Raw genomic sequence first — 8,190 nt, 5'->3', positions numbered from 1 at the left:
TCTAATTTTTTAAAAAATGGTTTATTAACTGAGTCTCGTCAGTGCTGGGTGAACAAGAGCCGTACCTGCCTGTTGGTGGGGGAGTGCTTGAAAAGATAAGTGAGCCCTGCTCCATTTGCTGCAATTTTGGGAAGATCCTGAGCAGGGAGAACGTAAGTCATCAGTAGTAACAACTCCACTTGCTCCTCTGTGGTAAAGAAGATGTTTTTGCAGATGAAATGAAATGCTAGAATTTGGGAGATGGGGGTGTACTACCCAAGTGAGTGCTGAACAGCTCTTCGCTTGTGCATTGAGCCATGCCAGAGGCAGGAAAGCCAGCTGCTTTGGGGTGGGTGGTGTGCTGTGGTCCTTGGGGGGAAGGCGATAGAGCCAGAGCTACGAAAGCTTTGTCTCAGGCCGTTGTAATGATGCAGCTGCTTTCCGGTGCTTCCCCGTGCCTCGGCAGACTCCCTCTCATGGGGTTTTAGGAGTGTTTTGCCTCTGTCTTGTTTTGAATTATTTTTTTTTCCTCTTTAGGATCCATACTTTCTCTTCTAGTCTCTCCCAGCTGCACTGTTTCCTAGTCAAGGTAATTCATCACTGGTTCACAGTGGAAACTGCCAGTTTGGTGTTTGTTATATTTTGAATTGGTTTTCTAAGTCTGGCAGCATTTAAACAAAAGGGCAGGGAGAAATGACTCGTCTGTTACTTTATTTACAGCTTGTTTTGGGAAATCCAAATCTGTATTTGATTCACATTAGGACTCCATTGCTGGATTTTGTTATTATCTTTGGCAGGGCTGAATTCACACCCAGAATAAGCACACTCATCAGTCAGGATAGCCTGCGTGACACAAAGGCCTGCTCGGACCAGGGAGCTCTTTGAGCTGCCCAAAGTGACTAAAAACTGAAATGGGCTTTTGCTGCAGGATCTAAACAATTCAGAGGCCTCTAGCGAGCCTTACAAAGCTAGAAGTACCTTGCTGTCTTCTCTAGTTCTGCTTTCTCTTTAGTTCAAGTTAAGCTGTTAAAATTCACATATTGTGCTCTGTTCATCATGCGTTATTAGTGTTATGGTAAAAAACGATGGACGTTTGTAGCAACTTGCCGGTGAAGGCTGGTCCTCTAGCGAGCCTTACAAAGCTAGAAGTACCTTGCTGTCTTCTCTAGTTCTGCTTTCTCTTTAGTTCAAGTTAAGCTGTTAAAATTCACATATTGTGCTCTGTTCATCATGTGTTATTAGTGTTATGGTAAAAAAGATGGACGTTTGTAGCAACTTGCCGGTAAAGGCTGGTGCTGGATGCAGTAGCCTGGCTTTTCTAATGCTCTGGGGTTTGAAGTCCCTGAGCATCGAGGGAACTCCCTATACAGTGCCCTGCTGCTGCCAGCTTGGGGCAGAAGGTGAGGGCTGAGCATTGCAGGAACCCTGTGGAAGCACCCGGTGGGGCCAGCTTTGGCCATAGTCCTTACAGCAAGAGTGGGGGACACAGCCCTGCCGACTCAGAGACTGAGCCATTCGGTGACAGCGTCTCTCTGTCTCCAGGACTTCGGCGGGAAGCCCAGACTAGCCAGATTCCTGATGAGGGTTTTTTGCTTGTGAGGGGTAACTTCCTCAGGAATAACTGTAGAACTCAGCTTTGCTCAGTAAACTGGAAGGTGGCAGGTCAAGTGGCCTTGCCAGACTTTAACAAACAGTAGGAGAGCCGGGCCCAAACTGCTGCATTCCCCATGACTCTGTTATCCCCAATGAAACAGGAAAGATAGGGCTCTGCAGGTGAAGTCCCTACCATTCTGTCTCACTGCTTCACATGTGTGAGGGTATGGAGGGGCTCAAGGTCCAACCGGAGCATTTGGGCACCTCCGGTAGCACAAGCTGTGGAACCGTGCATACAGAAATATGCTTCCTCCATCACTGTTTGTTTTCAGATGTAACCTCTCTCTGAATGCTTTACTGCTGCTTTGTTATGTGGAAGATGGCCAGGGCGAGCTGCTGGTGCTTTTGTCACCACTTTCTGTGTTACAGTTGTTAGGAGTGATCTACTTCATTGACTTTGGGCTTTGATTTGGACGAGACCCCGCAGGTTTAGGCTTATGGCCAACCTATGGCTCCGCTTTCAGTGGAACTCGATATTGGACTACATCCCATAGCAAGCCTTGTGGGTAAATTGAATCCCTGGCTGCAGCCAGAGAGGAACCAAGGGAGACAGCTAAAACGGATACCTCTGAGTTTTTCTGGGACTTGGTTATGTGCCCAACTCAGCCCTCCAGCGTGCAGAAGCAGCAGGAGCCCTGGAAAGCCATGGATATCCTCTTTGTGTGAGCCATTCTCAATGCAACCCCAGCCATCAGCGGCATCCTGAGCGTCCTCATCCATGGCTTGTGCTTGGCAGGGTGATGGAAGGGCCTGCTTGGACCTGGGTGTCCGAGTTTGGCTCTCATAGCAATAAAGAGAGAACCCAACACCCTCCTCAAGCCCCGCAGTCTTCAAAACATGGACAGAAAGGGAAAGGATCCTCCTCATAGCTTGTGTTTTTGAAAGCTAGCTGCCTCCAGTTCTGACTCTGCAGTATGCACTTCTTGAACATGAAGTGCTTACCCCTGCTCGAAGCCCTTCCTCCCTCCCTACCTGTTTGTCAAAGGAAAGAGGTGGTAAGTGTTAAATTCAGTAGGAAAATCATTGCAGGCCTCTGGCCATAGAATTTCCCACAACTTGTGTTACAGTGTGACCCGTACTCTGACAAGCCAGAGGCACACAGTGTTGGTTTTGTCCTGGAGTACTTTTCCTGTAGAGATGGTGAAGGTGAAAATTTTCTCCTCTGACCCAGTGCTTGAGGTAAATAAACTGTAAATAGCTTGGGAGAGGAGGCTGGGATGTGAAGATGGGGTTTAAGGTTGGTTTTTTTTTTTCCTTTTTGGGGGAGTGGAAGAGGAGGACAACCACCAAAGCCTAAATTAACTCCCTCCTGCAAAAATAGTGTGAGGAGACATTATCAGGCTAAAAATATGAGCAGTCTGTAAAAGGAGTAGTTTTCCTTGTGTGCTGCTACTCACATGTTACTTAATTAAAACAGTAGGTGCTTAATGTTGTGCTTACTTTTCCGCTATTCATGGTACTTGAGTTTTTTTGGGAGGGGGTACTTTGCTGAGCATGGACAATGAGGGCTTGTGTCCATGGTGAGACTACTGGTTAATGCCAAAGTAAATACTGAAGTGGTTATAGTTATGTCGACATAAGCCCCTATACGAACATTCTCACTCAAACTTTTCTAAAATTTAGCTTCCATTTATTGGAAATGGGTTTAAATCTGAGTGGAAAAAGCTGCCATGTTACTGGAATAAGAGTGTCCATCTGAAGGTCTGTTCCAGTTTAATTTATTGAATCATGTTTTCTGAAAAGAGTGGCAGGAATTTAAATTTTCTTCCTTGTCACTCCACCAGTCTTTCCTCATTATGTTGCACAGGCTTTAGGTTGGAAATCTCACTGGAGACCTTTTTTATTTAATTAAATTCTAGACGTTGTTAATCAGCTCTTGAACACGAAGTTGCCTCCTCTTCAGTGCAAAGGCTGTTGATGTAACCAGTCCCTTTTGGAAGAAACCTCCTGTTTAATCTTCTCCCCCAATTACTAGTTGCAGACAGAGGATGCTGGCTTTGAGTTGAGAGTTGCCTGCAGGGAATCTCTTGAACTTCATCAAGTCCTGCACTTGGGAGGGAAGAGCCCTTTGCAGTGATGGCAGCTGGGGAGCAGCTCTGCTGAAAAGGCCTCGTGGGTCCTGTGGACCGACGGCAGACAGTAACCTGAATGGGAGCCAGCGGAGTGTCCTGCTAGCAAAGGTCAGCTGTGACCCGGGCAGCATGCGCAGAAGCCTAGCCAGGAGATAAGGGGAGGGCTTCTTCCCCTTTTGCTAGGCACTTCTCTGGCACATCTGGAATACTGTGCCTGGGTTTGAGCCCCCTGGGTGCAAGAAAAGTGTTGACAAGCGTGAACAAGGCCAGTAGAGAGCCATGAAGATGGTGAGGGGCTGGAGAATGACGGGTGAGGATTGTTTTCCTTGCCAGCCAGCCACCTCTCCTCTTACTCGGGCCTTGCACTTGGCACATTCTGCTTGGTCTTGACTGCACAGATGTTTTAAACTGATCCATTACTAAAAAAAACTGTGATTGGAACCTGACACCAGGCCAAGAATAATGCTGATGGACTCAAATAATAGTACTGTGCTCACCAGCCTGCTTTCAAAAATACACCAAAAAAAATCAGGCACTGCCTTAGCCTAAGGGTCATGCAGACTGCTAAGCTGTGTGCTTGGTGAGCTGAGTGGAGCCGGGTTATGGTGGCCCACTCTCCTCCTATCAAGTGCATACCGTGGACCAGTGAGGATCAGAGGAGTCATAAAAGCACGTTCCCAGGACACACAAGTGAGGACGGGTAATATCATCTCTTACGCGGCATGCTCTCACCATCAAACTTACTTGCAGGACGTGCAGAGGAGACCTGTTGGCTGGTGTTGCCCCTCTCTGCTCGCACTGTCGTAGGAGGGGTTTAGGCAGACTGAAATTCTTTTCTGCAGGTGATGGAGGTGCTGCTTTACCTCGCCTACTGTAGACCTTTCCCAGGAGGAGCCAGCACAGGATGCTGCCAGCACAGTGTCTTACACGTGATGCTGCCTTACCCTCTGTTTATCACATGAACAGTCTCATCCCATGGCCCTGTCTCACTGTACCAGACATGGCACAAGTGCTGGCTGCTCTGTCTGTGTGTCCCAACCCTTCCTGACTGTTGTCACCCAGGGAAGGGACAGTTGGTTTTCTAGAACTGGGGAGATGTGCACCACTGGCAACAGACCACCAGTGCTGGTGGTGAGATCTGCAAGAGATGCCCTCCAGCATCTTGGAAATGGATTAAGAATGAAGAAGGTCCACCCGTCTGATGGAGCACTGAAGTTTTAATTGTGTACTTGGCTTCTTGGAGTCCTACAAACTGTCTGTTACTGACAAAGTGCTTGCAATGGAGAATATTCTAACCTGCCTCTTATGACTTGAGGAGCTCTTGCTGACAGTGGGAAGTCCTGCTCCCATTTTTATTTGCCGGTTTTTCTTGTGCAGGGGCTGTCATTTAAAAAAAAAAAGTATGTGCCTGTTTTTCCGTACAGTGGTATTGCAGACACCATAGCTGATGTTTTTTTTTCTGGGGGGATAGGTGGACTGGTTCAGATATTACAACAGGAATAAGAGCTGATTTTTTTTGATCTTAAATATGAATTCTTCTGAAACTAATAGTGATAATTGCTTTTGGGAATGGCTTGGGTTGTTTGGGGTGGGTTTTTTTTGGTTGGGTTTTTTGGTTTTTTTTGAGGCTCAAAGCTGAAAAAACAAAGGTTTGCCAAATGGCTAGTCATAGGGCATGTTCCATCCAGGGTGTGACAAACTTTATTGCCTTTGAGAACTTTTGGGCTTAGAAATGCTGCTGGGTGGATAGTCCTGGAGACAGCAGTCCTTTCTTTGTGCCAGAGCTTTGTCTCATCAAGGTCTTCGTAAAGGTCTACTGGGATGTGAGTTTGCCTTCCACAGCCTGGGCGGTAAAATGCCATTTCTTCTAGCACTTTCCTTGTGGGTAGATCTAGAGTCCCTTCAGGCTTCCATTCATGTGTCTCACTTCGTTTTGGAGACCGTTAGCTGTTGGGGTCTTCTGGAGTGGATTTTGCCAAGGGCATGCTGCCCTGCCAGGAGCAGGATGGAGAACCCCAGGTGTTGGGGGCTCTGCTCAACTGTTGGGAAGCTCTTTCCTTTGGCAGCCCTTAGCATGGGGCAAGGTCAGGTAGTAGCTGCCTTTGGTGTGCTGTGCCCTTCTCTCAGGGTGGTGCTGTGTCCGTGCATTAAAACTGGTGTGATCTGACCTTACAGGAATGGGAGACAAAGATATGATTGGAAGACCATGCTTCAGCCCCCTTGTCTTGCCTGGGGAAGCTGTTGAGGGCAGAGCTGCAGTAACTCTGTCAACCACTGTCTTTCAGCCTCAAGGTTTCTTCTAGTCAAGGTTTTGGGCTTCATGAAGCAACTGTGAGTGACTGAGGAGACAGCATTCTCTCATGTTTATTTTCTCTGAGGTTGAATGACTACATTTTTATTTCTTTTTTGTCAAGGAAATTATGTTTCATTTGTGAACTTTCCGTTGCACATCCCTGCAAACAGCACCCTCACTAATGCATTTTGGGCTTGTGCATGCGCAAAGCTGAACGGAGAAAAATCTCCTGCCTGAGACAAGGCAGCAGCCAGCATAACTTCAAGAGTAACTTGCGTGCACACAGCTGAAGCTCCCCCTTTCCCTCCCCAGACTGTAGCAGACCCACTTCCCCCTTGGTCTTATGTGAGGTTAGAAGGACTGGGTGGGATGAGGTTTACAGGGGGAAACTGGCACATGGACCTGGCTCTGGGATTTGTGTGCTTCCTTTAAGGGTTGTCAGGATCCTTAAGCCTAGCCTGGACCTGGCAAAGCATATGGTGTAATACGGACTCTGGCATTCTTCAGGATGACCACCATCATCTTCGCTTGGTTTGCATGATGCCTAATTGCAGCGTGGTCTCGCTGTATAGCAGGAGCTTCTTGGTGCTGCTGCAGCTCCAGTGATGACCATGAACATAAAGCCATTTTCAGAGTTCTCTGGTATTTCAGGAATTTTGAAGCTGTTGTTCACTGAGTGTGCAGCTGGAGTGTGGGAGGAAAGCAGAACAGGACTTCTGAAATGCGCAGTGGCTGTGGGAGGCCCAAGGAGGTGTGCTGAAATGGCGGCTTGAGCCGATGAGCTGCAATCTAGAATACATGGAGCAAGTTTGACTTAGTCTGTTCTACCACGTCAGTGCTAGGACTCTTTTAGTCCAGTTAAACATCCTTGAAACTAGATCTACAGGACAGTTTGAACCAGGGTCTTGGTCAAAAGCAAACCCTGAAGTCGTGACTAACCCTGACCTGGCTCTGTCGTCGGAGAGCAGTTAACAGAAAAGAAACCAGCCTCTATTCACTTGCTGAGATTTCATTATTGTTTTCAGAGATAGGAATAAATATTCAACAAATAAGCTTCCTGCCCTTAAGTGATTGTGTTCTTCTGATTATAGATAAACTTAAGAACTGAATTCTTGATTCTTTTTTTAATTTAAAGCCCCATGGGAATGGTATCTTCTACTGCAGGTATCATTGGCTTCAAGTAGGGTAGAGGATGCTCTGGGAAGAGTCTTTGGGTCTCTGGACCGGGCGGACAAAATAGGCAATTTATAGCCATGGGTGGGGGCTTAGCACAGCCTTCCAGCACTCTTCCCTTGGGGATGCGTTCCACAGTCTTTGCTATCTCTCCATGGGACATTTGGGAGCATTTATACTCCCAGAGGAATATAAAGAGATTGTAAATTCTCTGTGGAGCTTGTGGAGCTGGGGCTGCATGGGCTGTGTCCTACCACAGGGCTGTGCTTTCCTGCCTTCTGGCCGGGAAAAGTGAGCAGCCCTTTGGCTTAAGGGGATCAGCCATGAGCACATGAGCGGCCAGGTGTTGGATGTGCAAAGTCCTGGTCCCTGAGCTGGGCAGATGTCGCTGGGATGTGAGTTGGCTTGCTCGCCCGCAACTCCAAGGAACGAGCATTATTCAGATGCTGCTTTCAGGAAGGATGGCAGACGCTGTAGAGGAAGCAGGCGGGTTTCTCCCACCCCATTGTTTGAGACTGAGTGCTGTTGCAGTGTTTTAACAGAACATAGCATCTGCACAAAGCTCCTCCACATGTTTTCACAAACTCAAAACCTCTGTGTCAGGAATCAGTAGGAAAGCAAGCTGTCTCTGAGCTGCAGCTATAGCAGGGCGGGGGAAGGAGGGCTGATGCTGATCCTGGCATGTGTCAAGCATCCCTGCCTTCCCGCCTCTGTGCTCAGCTTGGCCATATGTAGTGCAGTTGCAAAGCTTTCTAGACCTTGGCTATAATTATCCAGGTGATAATTATCGAGCGATGCCTTCGCTATTGGGTGAGGCAGCAGCACATGTGTGCCTGCAGCCAGCCTGTGCAGCTGAATGGTGGGCTTGCAGGACAATACAGCAAGTGGAGCAAAGTCGTGGTGCTCCCAGAGCTAGGACCTTTGGCTGTAACTTACCTTGGGCTGTTCATCTCCATCTCGTCATGGCCTGGCCTGTCACTTCCAGAGGAGGAAGTGAGCAGGTTTGGAGGGCTGTGACTG

This window comes from Pterocles gutturalis, unplaced genomic scaffold (assembly GCF_000699245.1).
Source record: "Pterocles gutturalis isolate BGI_N339 unplaced genomic scaffold, ASM69924v1 scaffold11206, whole genome shotgun sequence".
In the NCBI taxonomy this organism is placed as follows: domain Eukaryota; kingdom Metazoa; phylum Chordata; class Aves; order Pterocliformes; family Pteroclidae; genus Pterocles; species Pterocles gutturalis.
The sequence above is the reverse complement of the archived record's forward strand: the minus strand, read 5'-3'. Positions refer to the sequence as shown.